The 26,061-nt window shown below is 37.0% G+C and overlaps 1 protein-coding gene across 1 annotated transcript in view; it reads left to right on the top strand.

Annotated features, from left to right (window-relative positions):
* Positions 1-26,061, top strand: part of CDH18 (cadherin 18) — a 550,225-nt gene that overhangs the window by 249,824 nt on the left and 274,340 nt on the right.

Raw genomic sequence — 26,061 nt, 5'->3', positions numbered from 1 at the left:
CATCAGCGCTTCCTCTAATATTGTGGAGGCTGGATTTAAACCTGGGCCATGTACGTGGCAAAGCAGGTAGTCTATTTTGCCTTTCCTAAACTGTTCAGGCTTTTTGATGCATTTGCACATGCGCATGCGTGCACACATACACACACACAAATGTACACACACACATGCACACACACATGCGCACACACACACACACACACACACACCTCCCTTTCTCTTAGAAACTAGAAGTGTCAAGATTGGATCATACTGTAACTGTTGATTCACTTTTTTTTTTTTTTGCTTCCAGGGTTATTGCTGGGGCTTGGTGCCAGCACTACAAATGCACTGCTCATGGCAGTCATTTTTGTTGTTTTGTTTTGTTTTATTGTATAGGACAGAGAGAAATTGAGAGAGAAGGGAGAGATAGAGAAAAAGAGATAAAGACAGACACCTGCAAACCTGCTTAGCTGCTTGTGAAGCTTCGCCCCTGCAGGTGGGGAACCAGGAGCTCAAACCCAAATCCTTGTGTGAGTCCTTGCACTTAGAACTGTATGCACTTAACCAGGTTTGCCACAGCCTGGAACCCTGTAGGTTTACCTTTCAATGAAGCGGAGAAGCTCTTTCACATTATATTCCCACATGCAGAGTGAATCCTAAATTCCCACACATTCTTGCCAACATATGGCAGTCTGTCTTCGTAACTATCACAGAAGGTTACGGCGTTATCTTTTAAAAATATTTTTATTTATATATTTATTATTGGATTGGCCTGTTTTATGTTCTTTTTTGTTGGCTAGAAACAGAGAGAAATTGAGAGAGGTGAGGGATATATATATATATATATATATATATAGAGAGAGAGAGAGACAGAGACAGAGACAGAGATAACTGCATTACTGCCTCACTACTCCTGAAGACACCCCCCCCCTTCTGCAGGTAGGACCAGGGGCTTGAACCTACGTCCTTGCGCACTGCAATATATGCACTTAACCAGGTATGCCACCACTTGGCCCCCATGTGTTATCTCATCGCAGTTTTCACTTGATATTTTCTAATGACTAGTAAGTTTGACCATTTTTCATTATGCTGATATTCTATCTTCTCTGGTGAATTATTTCATTAAGGGCCACCCTTTTAGTTATTGGGTTGTTTTATGAATAAACTAATGCTATATTCTTACATATTCTAAAGAATATATTTCACAATATTTATGGCTTGTGCATGGTTTTACTCAGCATACAACTTTTTATTCTGTTAACAGTTTTTCCCAAATGGTTTATTCTAAAAACACTGGCAAAGCTTTGCGTTTCAATGCACTCCTTGTATAAATTACGTTTTTGTTGCTGCAACTTTACTTTTTTTTTTAAATACTGCCTAACTCAAAGTCAAAAGAGTTTTCTTATTTTTTTAAGTCAGTTTACATTTTGGTTTGCACAGTTATTACTATGGTAGTACTGAATTAACATGTTTAGATGTGAATTGTGAATGAAGTTTGCATAATAGCATATATATTTTCCGCTTCATTTATTAAATACTTTGATCCTGTCCGCTTCATATATTGTAGACTAGCTATCTTCTCTTGCACTGTGCTTTTATTGTTGAAAATTAGTTGAGGGACTGGATGCTGGTGCACCTGGCTGAGTACACATGTTACAATGTACAAGGACTCAGGTTCAAGCCTCCAGCTCCCCACCTGCAGGGGGAAAGCTTTGTGAGTGATGAAGCAGTGTTGCAGGTGTCTCTCTGTCTCTTTCCCTCTCTATCTCCCTCTCCCCTCTCAATTTCTGGCTGTCACTATATAATAAGTAAAGATAGATAAATAAATAAACGCATAAATAATCAGTTGAATCTATTTTTGGAGAGACACTATGCTTTTCTCACTGGTCTATGAATGTATGTCTGTATCTACCTATCTTTATGCAACTCCATACACTTGTGATTGTTGTAATCTTTGTGTTGAAATGAAGTAGTGTTAACCTCCAAAATGCATTCTTCTCTTTTTTTCAACAGTGTTTTTGGGTCTTTATACTAACCATTTACATTTTAGAATAAAAGGGAATCAGAATATATTTTTTTAATTTTTTTAAATATTTATTCCCTTTTGTTGCCCTTATTGTTTTATTGTTGTAGTTATTATTTTTGTCGTTGTTGGATAGGACAGAGAGAAATGGAGAGAGGAGGGGAAGACAGAGAGGAGGAGAGAAAGACACTTGCAGACCTGCTTCACTGCTTGTGAAGTGACTCTCCGGCAGGTAGGGAGCCGGGGGCTTGAACCAGGATTCTTATGCCGGTAACCCGCTGCTCTTCTGCCTGACTCCCAAGGGAATTAGAATATTTTGAGTTGTTCTGAACAAGGTAATATGCAGTAAGACAGATCCAGAAACACAAACCATAGCAATAGGAGGCAAGTATGAAATACAGAAGGGAAGAGTAAGTGATGGGCAGATGAGAAAAAAAAAAGATTATTTTGAGTTTTTAACAACAAAATAAACCCAATAAAAATCTACTGGAGAGTTTGAATATGATTATCTTGAACCCGTGGATGAATTTTGAAGAATAAACATGAACATGTTTTCTGATCCATACATAATCTCTCTGTAGAGATAGCTTTACTTTTTCTTGACTATATTTATCTATGTAGAGATATTCATATCTTTCAACAGTTGTTCTCATTACTTATATTCTGATACTATGTTAAATGTTATTTAAATTTTATTTGCTAATTCCTAATATCCACAGAGAAATTCGATTTGTATCTTAATCTTCTATTGTTCCTGCTGTTTGAACTGACATGTGCATTCTAATTGCCTTTTTTTAATACAGTCAACTGGATCTTTTTTTTTTTTTTTTCTTCCAGGGTTATCGCTTGGGCTCAGTGCCTGCAGTATGAATCCACTGCTCCTAGAGGATATTTTTTCCCCTTATGTTGCCCTTGTTGTTTATCATTGTTGTGGTTATTATTATTGTTGTTGGATAGGACAGAGAAATCAAATGAGGAGGAGAAGACAGAGAGGGAGAGAGAAAGATGACACCTGCAGACCTGCTTCATGGTTTGTGAAGTGACTCCCCTGCAGGTGGGGAGCCAGGGGCTCCTTCAGGTCCTTGCCCTTCACACCAAGTGTGCTTAACCCGCTGCTACTACCCGGCCCCCAACTGGATTTTTTTAATAGATAATAATGTTATCTGTGAATTCAGACAGCTTTACTTCTTTGAACACAGAGGCTATTATTGGTCATTTTGGTCTTATTTCTTTAGTTAAAACTGATAGTAAACTGTTAAATACAAATATTGGAACTAGATGTGTTTGTCATACCCAGTCTTAGGGGAGAAATAACCAATCTTTTATATGTTATCATGAGGTTACACGTAGGTTTTTCAGATGTGATCATTATAAAAAATGCTTCCTTCTGTTTCTAGCTTTTATTGTTTTATTTCCTATTAGAAATAGATGTGGGGGGGTTGGAGGGGGGGCTGCAGGTGGTAGCAGCGGGTTAAGTGCACGTGGCACAAGCTCAAGGACTGTCATAAGGATCCGGGTTCAAGCCCCCGGGTCCCATCTGCAGGGGAGTCGCTTCACAGGCGGTGAAGCAGGTCTGCAGGTGTCTATCTTTCTCTCCTGCTCTCTGTCTTCCCCTCCTCTCTCGATTTCTCTCTGTCCTATACAACAACACCACCACCAATAACAACAAGGACAACAAAAATGGGAAAAATGGCTTCCGGGAGCAGTGGATTCATAGTGCAGGCCCCAAGCCCCAGCAATAACCCTGGAGGCAAAAAGAAAAAAGAAAAAAAAAGGATGTTGGATTTTGGCATAGTCTTGTTTTATATCTGTTGAAATGTTTGCATTTTTTTTTCTTTTCTGAGTTTGCTAATATGGTCAACTACATTTATTGCTTTCCAAATGTTGAAACTTAACTGCTGTTCTTTTCAGCTTGGTTGTGATATTAGCTTTTTAATTCATTGCTGGACTTGATATGAATATTTTCTGTAGAATGACTCTATGCTCATGGATGATATTTATTTGCATTTTTACGCCAATGTCTTTGTCTTGTTTTGCTACCAAGATACTGGCGAAGTTTCAATTTACGTGTAAATTATTTCATTTCATCCTCTTTGATTTTATGGAAAGTTTTGTGTAGGTTTTATTTTAATTCATTCCACAAGCCTGATTGATTTTTATGTGTAAATTTTAACCTATAAGTACATTTTTTAATAGCTGGTGCTATTTGTAGGTCAGAAGAATAGCACACCAAATACAGCATATATCTTGACATGCGTGTGGCATGATTCAAACTCTGACACTGCATAAGAGATACTATGGTAGGGAGTCGGGCAGTAGCGCAAAGCTCAAGGACTGGTGTAAGGATGCTGGTTTGAGTCCAGGCTCCCCACCTGCAGGTGGGTCTCTTCACAAGTGATGCAGGTCTGCAGGTGTCTATCTTTCTCTCCCCCTCTCTGTCTTCCCTTTCTCTCTCCATTTCTCTCTGTCCTATCTAACAACGATGACATCAATAACAACAACAATAATAACTACAACAATGAAAAACAAGGGCAAAAAAAAGTGAAAATAAATAAATATAAAATATAAAAAAAAGAGGTGCTATGTATCTCTGTCTCTCTCCTACATGAAAAAGCAGCTCAGAGCAGTTGAGTTGTTCATGAACAGGGCCTCAGTTCTGCAAACAAAGAAGCAGACAAACAGACAAAAAAAATATTGCTATTTACATGATTCATCTTCCTGGGTGAGGGTTGATAATTTGCATCTTGCAGAGAATTTGTTCATTTATCCTGTTAGTGAAATTACTGCAGTGAAATTACTTATCATGTTCTTTTTATTGTCTTTTTGCTATCTATAGAATTCTTTTTTATCTTTATTTATTGGATAGAGACAGCCAGAAATTGAGAGGTGAGGGTGAGATAGAGAGGGAGGCAGAGAGACACCTGCAGCACTGCTTCACCACTTGTGAAGCTTTCTCCTTGCAGGTGGGGACTGGGGGGCTTGAACCTGGGTCCTTGCACATTGTGACATGTGTGCTCAATAGGTGCACCACCACCCGGGCCCTTTATCTGTAGAGTTCTAATGATTATCTCAGTTCGAATGTTAAAGTTTGACACCTCTTTTTTTTTTTTTAAATACTTCTAAGTTTCCATTTGTTTTAGCTACTTTGATTATTTTAATTCTTTACCTAAAATCTCTGTAAAAGACCTCAGCCGCTTTGACAACTTCCCAAATAATGAACCTTCTCTACCTTCGAAATGTAAGAGAAACTAAAGATTGGTCTCCATGACAACACAGAGCTATAAGATACTTGTTTGCTAAGTCTCCCTCTGTTTCTTCTTTGATCAAAGAAGAGTGAAGCTTTCTTTATATTTCATTCCAATTCACCTGCAAGGGTGGCAACACTTTCGATCTTAACATGCCTTTTAAATATATCTTGTCTTCTATCCATTTTTTTTTTTTTAAAGACATGCTATCAATATTATTAGTTGTCTTTCTTGGTTAGAGGACACTATATTAAAATATGACCATCTGAGTGAGCAATTTAGAGTATGATATCTTTGTGGTATTGGCTAATGTAAACATTCTATATATGTTTTAATTTCATCTTTGGATGGTAGCGTAAGTTATAAAGATTGGGCCAGAAGAGTAGTTCACTTGGATAGTGTATTCCTTTGCTTTGTGTGAGAGTTTAGCTCCCACTGCACTGTGAGAGTTAAGCTCCCACTGCACTGAAGGATGTTTTCAAAAGTAGATAATAATAAGAGACTATGTAACTCTATGTAACTTAATAGTCAATTTTTTTATGTTGTGATAAAGAAAGTAAAGAGTACAGTACTTTGTAGACTATTCAGGCAGTACTTTGTAGACTATTCAGCTGAAACTTTATTATATATTTGTTATGCGTGCAAATTCACCTCTTATCAAATAGCCTAGCCACACCATTTCTACCACACTATGTCACTCCCCATCCTCTGAAGCCCACATTTCCTTCCTATAAACTGTGTCCCCATTCAGTAACCGGCTTCATTGTATTGTTTCTGCTTTCTTTGTCTGCAGTCTGAATCTATCCATTTGCTTTACTGTTGATTATCCCAGCTGTGAATGAGCACGTGAATTTTTGTTCCCTTCTCCTTCTGATCCCCTCCAACTCCATCTGTGTTATAGCAAAAAGTAAGGTCTCATCCCTTCTGACGGCTGAATAGTATTCCATTGTACCTTATTTTCCATACCCACTAATCCAACAGTTGATATTTGGGTTGTTTCTTTATAAATGAGAGAGAAAAAAATCCATGTAGTAAAAGGCAAATACTCAAAACATAAAAAGATTCAGCAACAATTACAACAACCCCAGTGAAATTTTTGTATTATTTTAATTTATTTATTGGATATAGGCAGCTAGAAATCAAAAGAAAAGGAGGTGATAGAGAGGGAGAGAGGCAGAGAGACATAGCAACACTGCTTCACCACTCACAAAGCTTTTCCTCTGCAAGTAGGGACTGGGGCCTCGAACCCCGGTTCTTGCACATTGTAACATGCACTCAACCAGGTGTGCCACTACCTGACCCCAACCCCACTGAAAAAAAAGAGGAAAATAAGTGAACAAATAAGTCAGCAGTGGAGATATATTGATGGTTAACAAGCACATGAACAAAAGATGTGTATTATTAATTTATTATGAAAATGTACCCTGTATCTTTTCATTGCCATGGGTAGGTACATAGAGGACAAAGCCAATCCATGTGCTTCCTCCTTCCTTGGATTGTCTCAGATTATGTAAACTCTGAGAAGTGAATTTGAACTCCGTTTATAATGGGTAACCTACAAATTTAATTAATCAGCACTTGCGAATTGATACCACATTTAATATGCTTTGTGTAGAAAAAGAAAGCACAAAATCTGTATAAAAGTAATTTTGTTGTACTCTTTACTTTCTTTATCACAACATAAAAAAATTGACTATTAAGTTACATAGAGTTACATAGTCTCTTATTATTATCTACTTTTGAAAACATCCTTCAGTGCAGTGGGAGCTTAACTCTCACAGTGCAGTGGGAGCTAAACTCTCACACAAAGCAAAGGAATACACTATCCAAGTGAACTACTCTTCTGGCCCAATCTTTATAACTTACGCTACCATCCAAAGATGAAATTAAAACATATATAGAATGTTTACATTAGCCAATACCACAAAGATATCATACTCTAAATTGCTCACTCAGATGGTCATATTTTAATATAGTGTCCTCTAACCAAGAAAGACAACTAATAATATTGATAGCATGTCTTTACTGCAGAAAAAAAAGTGAATTTATTTTATGTGAATATAACTGAACTGTTCTATATCTATTCATTTTCTTTTTCTTTTTTTTCTTTTTTTTTTTCCCTCCAGGGTTATTGCTGGGCTTGGTGCCTGCACCATGAATCCACCGCTCCTGGAGGCCATTTTTCCCCCTTTTTGTTGCCCTAGTTGTTGCAGCCTCGTTGCGGTTATTATTGCCATTGTTGACGTTGTTTTGTTGTTGGATAGGACAGAGAGAAATGGAGAGAGGAGGGGAAGACAGAGAGAGAGGGGAGAGAAAGATAGACACCTGCAGACCTGCTTCACCGCCCGTGAAGCGACTCCCCTGCAGGTGGGGAGCCGGGGCCTTGAACCGGGATCCTTACGGCGGTCCCTGCGCTTTGCGCCACGTGCGCTTAACCCACTGCGCCACCGCCCGACTCCCATCTATTCATTTTCTAAAACAGTTCACTAACAACGTGGCACTATTCATTACTATCCTTTCGTCCCCCACTTTGGTTTGACTTGAAGCATTACCATGTTTTCTTGTATGGATTTTTTTTTCTCTGTTTGCTTTTTCTTTCTTTCTTTTTTTTTTTTTTTTTTACCCCTTCCTTTCTTTTACCCCAATACTAATCCCCTTTTTTTCTCTTTCTTCCTTCTTTTTTTCCCTTCAATTTTGATTACAAATGACTAGCTGTTAAATAAATAATTAATTAATGCTTTGCATCTTTCTATTATAACCTTCTTGCTATATGCATTCGGCTCTCTACCTTCTGATTTATGCTTTTGTATTTGTGAGAAGTCTCAATACTGGATACGTTTGGAAAGTAGGAAAGAACATATGTCCCCCCACCCCCGCCTTTTATCATTATACCTTAGCTCTCATTCACTCTCACTTCCTCTACTTTGCCAAGTCTGTGCTTAATTCATCTATTCAAATGTTTATTCCTATAATATTTTTACATTTCCAGATGTGTTTAATTTCAAGTGTCTTTTCCTTCTTGATGGCTTCTTGTTGTTTGAGCATCTTTGTAATCACATCCTTTATTTACCTAATCATTCTATGTGCAGTATACTTTTTCTGTAGGCTGATTAAAAAAAAAAAACAACACATTTCTCAACTTCATTTCTGCCTGGTGGTGGCTTGCCATTTCAAGTGGTTCATTTTTATGTTGTTGGTGTTGTAAAGCTGTGCTTAGTTTTCATGGACGGTGTTCCTGTGGGTCCCTCAATGTGAGACTTTTTCCTATAAAGGAAACATCTCTCTCTCAGCTAACAAGGACATATGCTGGGATAATTCAGCTCAGTTCTAGCTTTGTAAACTGGCAGACTGCTAGAGTAATAACGACCCCAAACTATTTCAGTGATTCCAGACATCCTCGTCCTCAAGGGCTGGTGTTCATGGGAGTTGCCTTATTGTTTCTGCCTGGCTCTGGTTCCTTCTGGGACTGGCTTCTACCTTCTTCCTTCACAGTCGGTTGCCTTGACTTTAAATTACTGACCCTGAAGCCCAGATAGTCCTGTCTGATCTCTGAAGACTTTGAACTCTATTCATTAAGGTCTGAAATTCAAGCATATGTCTGCTTTAGTTTCTCTCCTTTCTTTCCTAAATTGAGGCTGGTTTGGTGGGATTCTTGGATCAGCAATATCATTAACATTCATTCATGCCTAGCATCACACTGTAAAAAAAAAAAAAAAAAAGTCCCACAAAAGTATCCAGAATGCAGTTTTTCTCAGTCTTTCTTTGTGTGTGTAAACATACTATCATTTGTGATGATTTTGAGTTTCATGAAGTGTTCTTAGTTTTCTTACCAGTTTTCTGGTTTTTAGTAACTGTCAGTAACCCTTGAGATTTACAATACAGAGATTTTCATTTCTTTTGCCCCATATAATTTTCAATTGCATAGTTCAACCTATAAGTTTACAGATAGTTCAGCTCTCAGCATTTTCTATCTAGTATCTAATATCATTTGTTTTATTTTATTTTTAGGTTATATTTTAAACCCCTAATCTAAATTTTAGTATCTGTTATGTTACCTTCTGAAATGTAAAATTATTCCATCACTCTTTAAGAAAATAAACAAACGGCCATATCTTATTTTAATTCTTTCTTTTTCTTACTTGTTCTAAAATCAATTCAATTATAAATTCTGAGCATATTCATTCTCTGTTTTCTACTTTTTTCTGGCATTGCACTCAAGATTAATATATATATATATATATTTATATATTTGTCAGGTTTTCCAAACCCTGACCCCTTGTAAGTTGCATTTCACAAGTCTTGATCTTCTAAAATTCAATTATGCTTCTGTCATTTGTTATCACTATATGTGTCTTTGTTTAAGGCTAAAATATGGAATAGATTCTTATTTCAAAATAAGAAGTTTAAACTGTTTAACGTTTCATTTGAGGGCCTGAGACCTATCTAGCTATCAGACCAGTGATTTGCTCTTGGTTTGCAGTTTCAGAAGTTTTAATATGAATATGTTTTACTTATGCTTGAATTTTGCCTTATATTTATATTGCCTGATCCTTAGTAGTTGATCAAGCTGGTTGATGTTTAACTGATGCTCAGTATATAGCTGTTGAAATATCAAACAGACACAGAAATCGTTTACATGCTCATTACAGCCACTGTAAGTGTACACTAAGTGTACATGATTATGAGAAAAAAACATACTAAGGATAACATAATAGTTCATCAGACTTCATTTGTTGATAATGGACAAACCAATGTCTAATCTGAAATTGGGACATTTGATATAAGACTATTGCGATGTTGTACACTTAGATGTTACAATAAGTAGGCTTGTATTATATTCTCAATAATGTTATTTGACTAATGTGTAAAAGCGCGGTCTCTGATGTTAAATTTAGTGGTTTTTGGATATAAATGTTCTTACTAGTATCATAACATGGGGTAAATGAATGACAATTATTGTATAATAAACAATGGTTTATTGATTTAACCTTGTGGGGATTGGTGGCTAGAGAAATAGTCATAAGCATCAGACTTGCATGCCTGAGGCTCCTGGTGTGATTTGCCTGTGTTGCATGGATGAGAGGGGTACTCTGACTGAATTCTCTTTATTATATGCATCACTCTTTCTCACATATGGTAACTGTGCAGGGGAAGTGGCCAAGCTGGCCAGTGAGACCAATATCTCCTTATAAGGGAAAAGAGAGCAAGGCAATGAGAAGGCATGGATAGTGATGCAGGAATGGGGAAATAGAAATTTAAGGAAGGCGCAGACCACCAGAGGGAGGAGGGGTGGGGTGATGCGATAGGAAGGTTGGAATTGCTCCGCATACTCTGGCCACATCTCTCTTGACCACAAGGCTGGCGTGCCAAGGGGAGTCTGATAGACGAGCTTCCGGGGGGTCAACCATCCATGCTCAAATACACATTAGACCCACACACCACCACCACCACTACTACTTCGTCTTTAACATGTCATTATAAACTGTGTCACATTTACTGCTTTAGAGTTTGGGATTTCAGAAGTCCTACAATCAAGGGATCATTGTAGTTATATTTTGTTGAGAGACCCTAGAGGACAATGTTTCTTTTCAAGTATCTTAGAAGTTACCAGCTTTTCTTGGTTTGTGGTCTGGTCTTTTCAGATATCTCTGTTTCTGTCTCTCATTGAATTCTAATTCCCTTGTCATACTTTTCCATCATCTTTTTTACATGTCATCTGTGGTTACATGCAGCATACCTGGATAATTCAGAATTATCTCCCTATCATTTATTCACCTCAGCAAAACCCACAAATTCCATGTAACACTGACAGATTCTGTGGCTTAGGACATGGGTTTTTTTAACTGGGAAGTAGTAATACCAGTTCTAATTGATGAAATAAAAGGAACATGTTATATCATTCCCCAAATTTCTCCATTCACTAGTTAATTATGGAAATCTCTTTTTATAAGATAATAGAAGGGAGATAGGAGGTGGTACACCTGGTTGAGCCCACATGCTACATTGAGCAAGGACTGAGGTTCAAACACCCAACCCCCACCTGCAGGGAGAACGCTTCATAAGGAGTAAAATAATGCTGTAGTTGCCTTTCTCTCTCCCTTCCTACCTCCCTCCCTAACTCCCCTCCCCTTCTCAATTTATCTTGTCTCTATTAAATTAACTACATAATAGATTTAAATAAAAATAAGATATTAGAGGGAACAACCTAACAAAATATTGCCTAAGTAGATCTCATAAAGAGAATAGAGGCTGGAAAATAATCTGAACATTATTTTGTCTAATCAGCTGTAGAAAATTCATAGACCTTTACTTCTCAATATAGAATCTTTATTTTCAAATTTAAAGTTTAAAAGTGCTACAAAGGATTTTGAAATAATTAATTGTCCTTATTGAAGTTCTAAGGGTTCTTTATCTTGTCAAAGCTATTATAATTGGGGAAAAAATGTCTGAGCATTGTAAAACATTCCCTAGATCATTTTCAAAGCACTAGCAACATTATTACGTGGAATGATGTCATTTCATCTCAGTAATTTGACAAAATAGTCATTCCTAATTTTAAGGAGTTTTGAAATAGACTTAACAGCATTTTTCTTGGGTTTCATTTTAGATTGTAAAAAAAAAATCAGTGGAAAAGACTGTATATCAATAATTGCCTTTACATCACAAGCATTTCAGTATATCCCTAGTATTTAATAAATACATATAGTTATTAAATACTTCTATCCCTATTGATTTGATAACTTAACTTATCTTTGTCTGGTCTATACATTTATAGAAAATAGAGCTAATGTTTTGTGTTTGCCTTATTTTATTCAGACAGCTGTTTTGGGATACCAATTTATGGAACATTTGTTTATTAATTATTTCCCAACTTTCGGTGGCTTAGAGCAACAAATATCTAGTGTCTTGCATTTCTCATAAGTTAAGAGTTCAGGAAGTCTTTCTCTTCTCAGAATCACTTATAAGGAAGTTCACAAGCTCATTGATCTCATAAGGACTAGGGAAGCAGTTGTGTCATGGCTAAAGTATGTACAAAATTTATATGCAAGTTCATTCATTTGTTTGTTAGATGTCTACAAGATATAGCACTGGCTATTGACTGGGGACATCAGTCTTGGACATGTGGGTTTTTATGAAAGATTCTCAACTTGTTTCTTTCCAGTGAATCCTAGATGCAAGAAGGGTGAGCAAAAAAATAGAATTATAAATGAAATGAATGGGCAGATATAACAGAAGTAATTATCTTCTTTTCACCTGTTTTCAAAATGAGAAACCCAGTTATCTAGTTAGAAATACTGGTGGCTGGGTTGTGGCACGCCTGGCTAAGTGCACTTACCACCTTGCTTCATGACACACAGGTCTGCAGATGTCTTTCTCTCTCCCTCATTATCTACCCCCCCCATTTCTCTCTGTCCTATCAAGTATGAATGAGGGGAAAAGGAAGAAAAAAAATGGCTGATGGGAGTGGTGGGTTCATAGTGCCAGCACCAACCCCCACAATAACCCTCGTGGCAATAAAAATAAATACATAAAGAGATAAATAAATAAACAAACAACTAAAGTTACTGTGTCTTACCCATTCTTAGGAGAGTAAATTAAATAAATGTGTAAATAGCAGTAGATAGTAACTAAAATGACTAACTCCTGAAGTTGCCCAGCACAATTCTGACATCCAATAATTCAAATTCATACTCTTGCCAACTGCATTCACCACTACCCAAGACCTATAGAAATATCATTTAAGTATAGTATTAGCGAAAAGTCCAGAATCTGTTTCAAGTCCAGCAAGAATGAAGTTTATTGCATATAAATTTAAATTTCTTTAGCTGTACTTCTTGGTCTATAATTCTGTGAAATTATATCGACATGCTATTTTACCCCTGAACACACATTGGTGAGATGGATAAAAATGTAAATATTTGTATTCAAAGATACAAAGAAGTGGGGACACAAAGAAGCCACTGGCTCATAGCAAATTTTAAATTGATCTGAGCACATATCAGATCTCAAGGACTATAGCCCTGTCATCTAATCTTGTTTATTTTTTCAGTCTGAACGAGCATTAGACTTTATTGTCTGCTCTTACTATTACTCACCAAGTTAGAGACTTAAATAGTCAAGAGTATCTTATATTTATTTATAATTTTCCCTGGGACATAGTTGTTTGCACTTGTAGAATTCTGAGTCAAAACAAATTAAACACTTGAGAGTGGGGGAGCCTTGCAAAGAACCTGCAGACAGGGTGAGTACTTAGAATTCTCTGGGAAAGTGTTTTTCAGGAAGTTTGACCTCATTAGCTTCTCTATAAGTAGCTACCACAATACTAGTTCATTTTTTCCCTCCTTTGATTTCAGTTCATCACTTTTTGTGGACCACAGTGGATCTGTGGAGGTGGGGAAGACTACAAATGGGAGAGTTAAGACATGATTGTTGCTTTCTCTTTAGACCAAGATGCCGCTGATTTTCTACATTCTGTATCTACTGCTATAAGACTTTGGTAATTTCCAGACCTCTGAAAATCTGCTTGTTACACATTTTTCCAATAGTATTTTTGTTTCAATAGAAGAGAAATTTTTGAAGCCCTTTATTTCGCTGCATTTCTGACCTCTCTGGAACATGTATACTTGCTATGACAATTGATAAGGCTTGGTAGATATCAGCAATATTTTTTTTGTTCTTACTGTGTTCTATCTGTTCTAGCTCCATAATATTCATTTCTACCTTATCCATATTTATTTATTTTTTTCTAAATCTGTTTAATTCTTCTGTTGACTTTTAAGTTATGCATTTCCCTAATAATATTTAGTGTGCCCCCAGTATTAAACATGTACATTAAAACTGTGATAAAAAATATTTGGACTCAGTGTTGCAACAGTCCATGTTTCTCCATCATCACTATGACCACTTTACAATACTTCTTATTTATTTATTTATTTATAAAAAGAAAACACTTACAGAACCATAGGATAAGAGGGATACAACTCCACACAATTCCCATCCCCTCCCTTGATAGCATTCCTATTTTTTAGCCATCTGGGAGTATGGACCCAAGGTCATGTGGATGCAGAAGGTGGAAGGTCTGGCTTCTGTAATTGCTTCCCCGCTGAACATGGGTATTGACAGGTAGATCCATACTCCCAGCCTGTCTCTCTCTTTCTCTAGTGGGGCAGGGTTCTGGGAAGTCGGAGCTCCAGGACACATTGGTGGGGTTGTCTGTCCAGGGAAGTCTGGTTGTCTGGAACCTGGTGGCTGAAAAGAGAGTTAATATAAAAACGAAACAAATTGCTGACTAATCATGAACCTAAAGGCTGGGATAGTGCAGATGAAGAGTTGGAGGTAGGGTCTCTGTTTTGTAGCTAGCTAGTAGGCATATTTTAGTTATATTCCAAATAGCCTGTGGCTATACTAGGTTTTTTTTTTTTTTACAATACTTCTTCTAATTTTTTTCATTTCACCCTTCAAATATTCTATTTCTTTAGTGAAATGTCTTGTAGAGAGTATGGTTGCAATTACCTTCTTCTGTCTCTCTTTTTCCACCATTGTCATACTATGGGGTTAAGTCAACTTTTTAACCCCACCTTACAATGATAACCATTTTGCTTAAAATTTTTATCTTTAAATTGATATTTTTGGAAGATATATATATATACATATATATATTCACTGATTATTTAGACTACTCTTATTTTTTTCTTTTAAAATTATTTATTATTGGATAGACAGAAATTGAGAAGGGAGAGAGAGAGAAAGGAAGAACAGAAGAGAGACACTTGCAGCCCCGCCTTACCACTCATGACGCTGCCCCCCTGCAGGTGGAGGCCAGGGGTTGAACCTGGGTCCCTGCACATTGTAAATGTGTGCTTACTAGGTGCACCAATGCCTGGCCCCTTTCACATCTCTTTATTCCTGTCAAAGAATACTGCCCCTGGCATTTCTACTAATAACTTCATTCTTACTTTTATATATCTTTCTTGATTTCTGTTTGGTAGCTAATGTACCTTGAAATGACTTATGAAAACTCCAAACACCACTTTGCATTATTATATAACAGTCATTGGAAAACCAAATGCCTGTTGGGTACTGAAAACATGAGTTGAAGAGATAGATAGCGGCTGATTAGGTAGAACAGACACGTTTCCATACTTTAGGACCCAGGTTCAAGCACTCACTGTAAGAGAAGAGCCACATGATTATGGAGCAGCACTTGCAGGCATCTCTCATTATCTTGTCTCTCCCTCTCTGTGTCTCTCATACTCAATCAAAAGAAAAATGAAATGTCACTGGCAATGGTAGAATGATCCAGAGTCCCAGTGATACTTCTGATGGCAAAAAATTAAAAAAAAAAAAAAGAGTTAAACTTGACTCTTACCCTCAATAAGAATCAGGTAAAGTGGAAAGAGAGGGCATTTCACGAGATGATAGCAGCATCTGGCGATTGCCTAAAGGTAGGTGAGCACAGTGTTGTTTGCTATTACAAATGAGTGACAGCTTATTTGGATGAAAATTCCATAGGCAACTTTAGATAGAAAATAACTTCCAGGGAGATACATAGAAAATACTAGGTTTGAAGGAATCGGGGGTAGGCAATTTGGCACTTTAAGAGATAGTTCCTCTAATTTAGTTTGGTTGAAATTTCACATGAATAGTGAAATGCTAAAAAGATTTAAGTCAGACACACATTGATAGGAGCCAGAGGAAGGTGCATTCTACCCAATGGCTGTGGAATGCTTGAAAGTGTTTATTGAGGAAAAAGATAAATTCAGATTTCAGAAATAACACTCTGAGCTCTAGGGTGAATGAACTCCAGATGGAAGAGAAGTAATGACAACATTTACGGGATAAGTAAGAGCCATAATCTAAGTATGAACATGCAAGAACATGAATTAACTCAGTGGTCACTGCAATAGTCATTGTTGGAGGGGATCTGAGTGGATTTTAAGTAGACAGAAGCAGAGGAACTTAGAAAGTGTTTAGGGAGGAGACAAGAAGAAGAGAGAAAACTCAGCATCAAGGCATACATACAATGCCATCTTGGATACTAGAGGAGGGTGGGTAATAGATCTAGTATTCAGTCTGATAAGAAACATACTGGACTGTACAGATGGGCTCAGGCTTGCAAATGAGTAACTTGGACTTTATGATGCAAAGAGTTCTGAATAACATTTACATCTTTAACAAGCTTAACTGAGAGTAGAACCCTTGTGTCAGAGTGACTGAAGAATTTTTATTTCAACATTTACTGTTAAGTGAACTCAGCTTAAGGTAGGCAGCCCCATAATCCAGAATGGGGATCCAGCATGGGGGATACTGAGGAATATATTTCTTGGTATGTATGTTTATTTGCACCAGGGCTATTGACACAGCATCTGATGCCCAGTTTTGAGACAAAAATTGAGCTGGGGTGAGGGATAGAGGGAGAGAAACTTGAAGCACTGCTTCACAGCTGGTGAACCCCCGCACCCCCTGCAGGTGGAAAGCAGGGACTTGAATGGAGGTCCTGGAGCAAGGTAATAGGAACCCTCTCTCCCTCTCTCCCTCCCTCCCTCCCTCCCTCCCTCCCTCCCTCCCTCCCTCCCTCCTTTCCTTCCTTCCTTCCTTCCTTCCTTCCTTCTTTCCTTCTTTCCTTCTTTCCATCTTTCCTTCCTTTTTGAAAAATTTATTGAAACAACTCATCACTCTGATGTGTTATGCTCTTACATTCATTAATTGATCTTCTCCTTTATTTATTTATTTTCCCTTTTGTCCTTGTTTTTTTTATTGTTGTTGTAGTTATTGTTGTTATTGATGTTGTCATTGTTAGGACAGAAAGAAATGGAGAGAAGAGGGAAAGACAGAGAGGGGGAGAGAAAGACACCTGCAGACGTGCTTCACTGCCTGTGAAGCAACCCCCCTGCAGATGGGGAGCCTGGACTCAAACCAGGATCCTTATGCTGGCCCTTGTGCTTCATGCCACGTGTGCTTAAACCACTGCACTACCCCGCCCAACTCCCTGATCTTCTCTTTTAAAAGGACATATTACTTAATATCCTTGAGATGCCCTATATCGTTACAAAAGTTTCTGTTTAATGATGGGATTAAATACAGAGTATGTCCTGGAGCCCAGCTTCCCCAGAGCCCCGCCCCACTAGGGAAGGAGAGAGAAAGGCTGGGAATATGGATTGATTTACCAATGCCCATGTTCAGCAGGGAAGAAAATTACAGAACCCAGACTTTCCACCTTCTGCATCCCATCACGACGCTGGGTCCATACTTCCAGAGGGATAACGAATAGGGAAGCTACTGTTGAATGTAAAACATTAATTCCCCAATAAAGAAATTTAAAAAAATAATGTAAAATAAAGCTCAGAGCTACAAAGTTATCAGACTGGTAAAACCACTATGCTTTATTTCAGTTTTTTTTAAATTAATTACAAAAATCTTCCTTATATTACCATTTAAAGAATTATATAGTGGGGTTCAAGCCTCCAGTCCCCATCGGCAGGGAGCAAGCTTCAAAGTGATGAAGCAGTGCTGCAGGCGTCTCTCCTTTTCTCTCCTTTTTTATCTTCCCCTTCCCTCTTGATTTCTTTCTGTCTCTATCCAATAATAATAATAAAAAAGAATAGGGAAGCTATCAGGGGATGGGATGGGATACAGAGTTCTGGTGGTAGGAATTATTTGGAGTTGTGCCCTCTTATCCAATGGTTTTGTCAGTGTTTCCTTTTTATAAATAAATATTTTTAAAATAAAAATAAGTAAATACACAATATGGGTGATTAAAGGGAAAATATGGTAAACATTTCAAAGAAATTTTGTATAATTTCATCCTTTTATAGGAATGAAAAACTACTACTAAGGGATGAGATTGAGTATTTTTTTTTTTCTGGGATAAATTCTCAGGAAGAGAAGCCTAGTTTTCACTCATGCCTCTGTGCAAACATTGAGTACTCTGTGCGATGATTGCCCTTTCTTGCTCACTGCACTAAAAACTTATTAAGGATAGTGGACACTTCTTGATACATAGTGAGAGTATAATTTTCCCTCCCAATCACTTGAATAGAGTTGGGTTTTAGCTGAGAATAAATACAAGGATTGTGTTGATATAGTCCAAGGTGATAGCTGAATAAAAGATGTGGAAATTATAGGAATTAGGTTATGGGCAAGGGCACACATTAAAAAAAAGTCATGGCAGGTTTCAACAAAGCATGTAGTCTTGAGCAAATATTACCTAACAGTAAGTAAGACTTAATGTTGTAACTTCAGAACTGTAACTGAACTTGGTATAGTTTGACCATCCAGAGACAATGTTCCAAGGACAGTCTCATTCTTCAGTATCTCAGAATGAGAATCCAGCAATGTTCAGAGACTGCACGAAGGTAGACATATAAGTTCATGAAATTTTTATAATTTTGTTGTTTTCAGAGAGGGCTGCAATGTTATTGACTCTTTTACATAACTGGCTAAAATAAAGCCTAGAACTCTTGTTTCATTGTTGTATTGTTTGTTTGTTTGTTTGTTTTGGCTCCAGGTTTATCACTGGGGCTCAGTGCCTGCAAAATGAATCCACTGCTCCTGGAAGCTATTTTTTTCCTTGTGTTGCCCTTGTTGTTTATTGTTGTTGTTTTCATTATTGTTGTTGTTGCCATTATTACTGTCATTGTTGTTGGATAGGATAGAGAGAAATCGAGAGAAGAGGGTTAAGACAGAGAGGGGGAGAGAAATATAGACACCTGCAGACCTGCTTCATTGCTTGTGAAGCCTCCCCCTTGCAGGTGGGGAACCTGGGGCTCAAACTGGGATCCCTAAGCCAGTCTGTGCACTTTGTGCCATGTGCACTTAACCCGCTGTGCTGCCGCCTGCATGAAACCAGCATCCCACGTGTGCAAAATACCACCAGTGACCTCCCTCCTGGATTCCCAAGCCAATCTCTCGCATTCTTTGAGACAGGAAAAGAGGAGAGAGACACCACAGCACCACTCCGCCATCCAGGAATCTTCCTCTGATGCTGTCCATGGTGTTCCCATTTAGAGATGGGGCTCAGACATAGGCCTCACAGTAATATGTGTGCTCTACTGATGAAACTAGCTCTGAACCCCATATATCTTTAATTTTGCATTTCATTATAGGTAGGGATAGAGCTTGTGGGAGGGAAAGATAGAATGACACCAAAGCACCTTTCCTCTGTGATGGAGTCCTGTTGGTGCTGTGCTGTCCATGGTACTACTCCCTTGAGGCAGGGTAAAGCAATCACTCTACTCACTGAGCTACCACCTGGTCTCCTAGAACTCTTGTTTAAAGAATGTAGCATTATGTTCAGCGGGGAAGCAATTACAGAAGCCAGACCTTCCACCTTCTGCACCCCATAATGACCCTGGGTCCATTAATACAAAGAAGAGTAGACATTCAGAATTTAAAAATGAGCAGGTACATAAAAGAGATTTGATTTACTCTGTGGTATATAATCTCTATCTCTTTCTTCCTCTACTATCACTTGCCTGGGTCTTTTGTTATCCTAACATTCATATGTCTACTCAATCAACTATCAGTAGAATAGACCAAACATGTACTTGTGATTTACACTGTTTATCTAAGTCAGAGCTTGTCTTCCATATTATTCTATAATAAGGATCTCATTTCAGAAATGATGGACAGGTTTTTTTTTTCATGAAGGGAAATCTATTTTATCACTTCTTTACTTTATTGAGGGGATTCATGCTTTATAGTCAACAGTAAAATACGGTAGTTGGTGCATGTGTAACATTTCTTGGTTTTCCACATAATACTCATTGACCTCCGCCCAGATCCACCTCTGTCACCCTGTTCCACGACTTGAACACTCCTCCCAACCTCTGAGTCTTTTACATTGGTGCAATACACAAAATCTAGTCCATGGATAGTTCTTTAGAACGACAGTATTAATGTTTCTACTTTAATCATATCTTAAATATTTTACTTTTTAATATTTATGTTTTATACACTTTTAATACATATTATATATACTCTATTTTTTATTTTTATATATTTTATGTGCATTATATTAATATATATTTTCTATAACTGTGTTATTTATAAAATAGCATTCCTCCAGTTGGACCTTTAGATTTATTTACCTCCAATTAAATCTAAACCCTGGTGCTTGTGCATTGTAACATGTGTGCTCAACAAGGTGCCCTACAACCCAGCCCTAATGTCACAGTCTGTATGTTCCATCTCAAACCACCACTCATTTGTCTTCTCCAGGACTATCTTGATCCTTTTAACTAGTTCTAGTCACTCAATGCTATATGGCATGTAACTTCTGCTTTCTGCTTACTATCTGCTTCACCCTTCTGAATTGAATATCGTCTTTTCTAGAAAAGAGGTATTTGTATACTGGGTCAGTGATTTATCCCAATATACAGTCTGATGACCATATGTGAGAATTAAAAAAAAAATTTGTTGGATGAATGAACTTCTTGAGTTTGTGGAATCAAATATAATTTTAATTATATTGTCAGATGAGTTTCCTAAAGTATTTAAAGTCATTTGCTTTCCCATCACCCTTTGATTTATCTCCTTCCTATATGTGTGTAAATAGTGTCCTATGCCTTGGGGGGCTAGTTAAAAATGAACCATAATTCTGTGTTTTGAGATGAAATCAAAACCAACCTGTATGTGTGGACAGTGGTTTAGGTCAATATTTTACAGAGTTGTGGTAATACTTGGTATATTCTGATAGTTATCTCTTTAAAACAAGAGCCACCTGTCTTTCTACTAGACTCCAGTTGGGAGACTAAAATTAGACAGATTGATTCTGATAGAGAATAGGCACTCCTATGTCTTATATGCCTGAATCCAATTCTAATTGATCTGTTGCTTTTTGAAACTGTCCAGCTATAACCAAGTTCTCACCCACTGACTGCCTCCTGCAATGTCTAAATATTTAGTACATCTGAACCAAACTCTCTGAAGTGAAGTTGATGGGTATGGAATTTTGAAGCTTCGCGTGCTAGAGAGACTTTGTAGTTTTTCATTTTGTGTTTTAACCACCCTGTCCCAATCTGCAAGTGATGGGGAGGGATTTAGACAATATTGCTTCCTCCTTGCCTTCTTCTCTTCATTTAGTTTTCTGCTATAAAAACACAGAGAAAGGAGAGCGATATCACTTGAATAGTATGTTAAAAATTAGCCTGTGAAGCCCTAGTGAAAACAATAATGAAATATAGTTAAAAAGCAAAATGCATAAATTCTTTACAAACCTAAAAACCCCTAATGTTTCCAGATAGACAACTGAATGCCCTAATTTCTGATCTTTTCAATTAATTAGCATTGCCTTTGTTTAGCAATGTCTCTTATAGGTACTGTTCTTCCCATAAATTTTGCATCTTCACGGATATTTAATTAAAGTAGATGGGTGTATATTTCTTTTATTTATTTTTTTTTGCATAAAGTGTCTAATTGACTATAATTATTAGCTATGAGTTTTGTTTGTTATGATTTTCTTTGTGCCAGTTATTAGTAGTTCAACTATTTTGAGTTTTGTTTTGTTTCATCTGCTTAGAGTTTAACTGAAGTAAATTGTTTTCTAGAATGAAGAATGCATATGAAGTTTCAACAACCTGTAATTTTTATGACTTTTCTCTCACATTTTGTCACTGGTACTTTATATGTTGGAGGGCATTATAGTAGAAATGTTATGATAATAACATGTCTGACTTCTGTTGTAGTATTCTATAGTAGTTTCTATACATAAAAAGTACATAGATATGTAGTCTAAAATATTCCAATTTTAAGTCAATGACCCTTCCTTATAACATCCTTTAAGTACTAACTAAAAACAGCTTTTGGAATTAATTGTGCTGTCACCATCTTCTTAACCTTTAAAAGTTATTCTTCCCCAGGGGATAGAATATGATCTTCCTGACGGACTCTGCATTAGGAATAGAGCTATAAATTTCTGGGTCCTGATCTTAAGGTGGTGCAGGGTGAATAAAGTTTTCTAGGGTGAACTCATGTAGTCACATTAGCTTTCTAAGTGTCCTATTTACTACTTAACATTAAGGAAGAGACAGTTTATTCAAGTAATGTCAGTGAAATGGTAATTTTGCTTTTTTGAATCACTACAGTTTCTTCTTCTTTTTTTTTTTTTTTACATTCTTTTCCCTCTCCTTTTTTGTCCTCTGGAGAGTAGTTAACCCTGCTTTATTATGTGATTAGATACATAAAGATTATCTCTTATTACACTAGGATAATATAACATTTGCTGTTAGTATTAAAAAAAATAAACTCACTTTGCAAATCTCATGACTCTAAATGGCTACTACTACCAGTATGTATCAGAAGGCCTACTAATGTCTCAGTGCTGTTTCTAAACTCTGTTAAAAAAATTAAATTTGATATAAGTAAGGTCAACTTACCTTCCAAATATTCTCACACAATTCAATATAAGAAAGTGATAAATAGGACTGTTAATAATATAGCACCTGGGTCAGCAAAATATCTCACTAGTGTACTGCCTTGTTACCTATATAACCCAGTTTCAAGAATGACACTCACCACAGAGAAGGAATCTTCAGTCCTGTAATCTTTCTCCCATTCCTTCTCTGTCTCCCTGTCTTTATTTGAAAATACTATAACATTATCAGTAACAATAATGATGTAGCACCTAACTAAATTGGAAATATGCTAGTTCACTAGTTATCAAATTGATATACTTTCGACAACTAAATTTTTCAGCTCTATGTGCTAACTTCCCAATTCATTTCATCTCTCATGATGATCTCTAAGAGTTTTACCTCCTTGTCTCCAAATTTCTACTTCTAAAAACTTGTTAGGTTTGAATCCATAAAACACCATAGAGAAGAACATTAGCAGAACACTCTAGATACTAAGAGTGCATTAAGAGATTTCTTTACTTACACAATGTCATTGGCATAGAAAACAAAACAGAAACAAACAAACAAAAAGCAGTAAATGATGTTAACATTACACTGAAAAACTTCTGCCCAACTAAAGATCCACACTCTAAGCATAAATGCTTCCTACTGAATGGGAAAATATATTTACACATAATATATCAGACAAAAGATATTTACACATAATATGCCAGACCAAAATGTATAAAGGTACTGCATCCTGTGGATTACATAGCTACCAAGCATAAGGATTCAGGTTCAAGTTCTTGGGGGGAGTTTCTTTAGCCTATGAAGCAGTACTATAGGTGTGTCTTTTCCTCTCTCCCTTTCTATCTCCCACCTACTCTCTCAGTTTCTCTCAGTATTATCAAATAAAGAGATGGGGGTAAGAGGGGAAGAAAGGGGAGAAGGGGAATGGCTTTCAGGCGTGGTGGATTCATCATGCAGGCACTGAGTGCCAGCAGTAATCCCGGTGGCAAAAATAAAAACTCACCAACCAAAAACAATGAACCCTACCAGAACAATGAAGAAAAGGTCTAGCCATACATTTCATTAAGGAAGGCATGTAGGTGGTCTATAGACACATGAAAATATATTATCATTTGTTATCAGGGAAATCTGGTTCAAGACAAATGCAGATAGCACTTCATACCTGTGAGAACAGCCTGTGTCAAAAAGGACAGGAACAGCAAGGACTGACTAGCATTTGGAGAGTAGGGAGCCCTTGGACACTATGGGTTGGAGTATAAATTGGTTTGATCCCTGTGTGAAAAAAAAAATTCTTTCTTAGCAATCCCTCTCCTAGGTACTTAGAATCTTATTCAGCTGTAAGAAAAGTTGAGATTTTTGTCTTTTATTATGGCATGGATAGAACTGGGAGGAATCACACTGAGTAAAATAAGCCAGAAGGAGAAAAATGTTGGATGACTTCACTCGCCATGTCAAAGAAGGGAACATACAGAGTGAAATAGTAATAAACTGCAATCTGTTTCAGAAGACTTAAAAAAAAACCTTTTAATTAATTAACTAACTAATTAATACCCTTACGTTGCCCTTGTTGTAGTTATTGATGTCGTCGTCATTGGATAGGACAGAGAAAAATGGAGAGAGGAGGGGAAGACAGAGGGGGGGGGGGGGGAGATAGACACCTGCAGATCTGCTTCACCGACTGTGAAGCGACTCCCCTGCAAGTGGGGATCTGAGGGCTCGAACTGGGATCCTTAAGCCAGTTCTTGTGCTATTTCAGAAGATCTGAATATTCAAAGTAGGGAGATGAGAGGAGAATGGAAGGGGGTTGGGGCCTCAGTGTCCTCTGGTGAAGGGAGATGACACAGTTGTGGTAATGAGGTTCACAGACACCTATCTTGGGAAAGTGTACAGAATGAGTAAGTATATTTTCATAGGTTCATGCAGTGGTGTTTGTTCAACTCACCTTAAATTCGAGTAGTTCATTTCCTAATGGAGCATGAATCTGTAGAAATTCTATGGCTAGGGGATAGGGAGATAGCATAATGTTTACACAAAAGAACTTAAGTGTCAGAAACATTAAAGGTCCTGGATTCAGTCTCCAAAATTACTATAAGCCAAAGCTGAGCAGTGCTCTGGGAAATAAAGAAATAACAAACAAACAAACAAAAACGACAACAATAAAATACGTGAGGGCAGAGAAGATGGTTATGTAAAGGATTTTCATGCCTAAAGTTCTAACATTCCTACTGCACAGTGCTGTGGTCTCTCTTTGTATTTTTCTTTCTGTATCTCCCTCACATTAAAAAAAAAAAAGTAAATATTCTTGAAGCATGTTTTTCCTTTCTTTTCTGTTTTCCCTCCTTTATATAAAAAGAGCTCCAAAATGTAATTTGAAGTGATTTAATTTATTGAATCTAGGTGATTAATTTCCATCAGAATTTACTCCCTGTCTATGCTTTTCGTGCTTTTAACAAGGATGTACAATTATTCCTTGCGCTCTACTGTTTACCCAAAAACAGTCCTTTCATTATATTGTACCGTCTTATCTATATTTTATCTTTTTGAAATGTCTTCTAGGAGTTCAGACACATTAAAGTAAATCTTTCAAGTTTTTTCATTTCACCCTGGCAAGAAACTAAAATGTCTGTGAGCAGGGTTATATTTTTCAATGTTTCTAAGTGTCAGAAATAAGCAAAAGGTGGGCTTTTGAGACTAGGTGACCAAGAAGGTTTCATGTGAAAGATAACTGTTGATATCTCTTGGAAGAAATGATTCCAACTATGTTTGTGATTTGAGAAAACACCCAGGACATTCCTAGCTAAAAATATACTGATATCCATCAGAACATTGAACTGATTTTTGACTTTTTAAGTTATAGTTGAATATTAAGTATGAACTCTTGCAACTTAAAAAGCATTATTTATTATTGTTTAACTGCGTAAAAAGTAGTTTATCATGATGTGTAACTTGTTTTCCTTATTGAAGATCTTTTATACACTGAAATATTACTTTGCAGTGACTATTCAAAACACTTGATCATTCAAAATTAATAACTGAAAAATTACTAGAATATATAAATGAATTAAAACTAAGTCATCTCTTTTAGTGAATCACTACTATTTAATTTTTAAGTGATTCTACCATGCTTTCTGATTTTTAAATCAGTACGATTAGACTTGAAGATCTACTTTTCAAATTATAAAATGAATGCATCACTAACAAATAAATGCCCCTTTTTGGGGCATTTTTAATAGTTACTTTGAATTTGAATTTGCTTTTCTGTGCATCTCTTACTAATTTTAAGGTTGAGGTAGAACAACAGTTATTACTTAAAGAAAACCGGATCAGGCAGCCTGGTGGTGGCACACCTGGTTGAGCACACATGTTACAATGCACAAGGACCCCGGTTCAAGCCCCCAGTCCCTGCTTGTAGAAGGAAAGTTTTGCAAGTTGGTGAGGCAGTGCTTCAAAT

Source organism: Erinaceus europaeus, chromosome 5, assembly GCF_950295315.1.
Source record: "Erinaceus europaeus chromosome 5, mEriEur2.1, whole genome shotgun sequence".
Taxonomy (NCBI): domain Eukaryota; kingdom Metazoa; phylum Chordata; class Mammalia; order Eulipotyphla; family Erinaceidae; genus Erinaceus; species Erinaceus europaeus.
The sequence above is the reverse complement of the archived record's forward strand: the minus strand, read 5'-3'. Positions and strand labels throughout refer to the sequence as shown.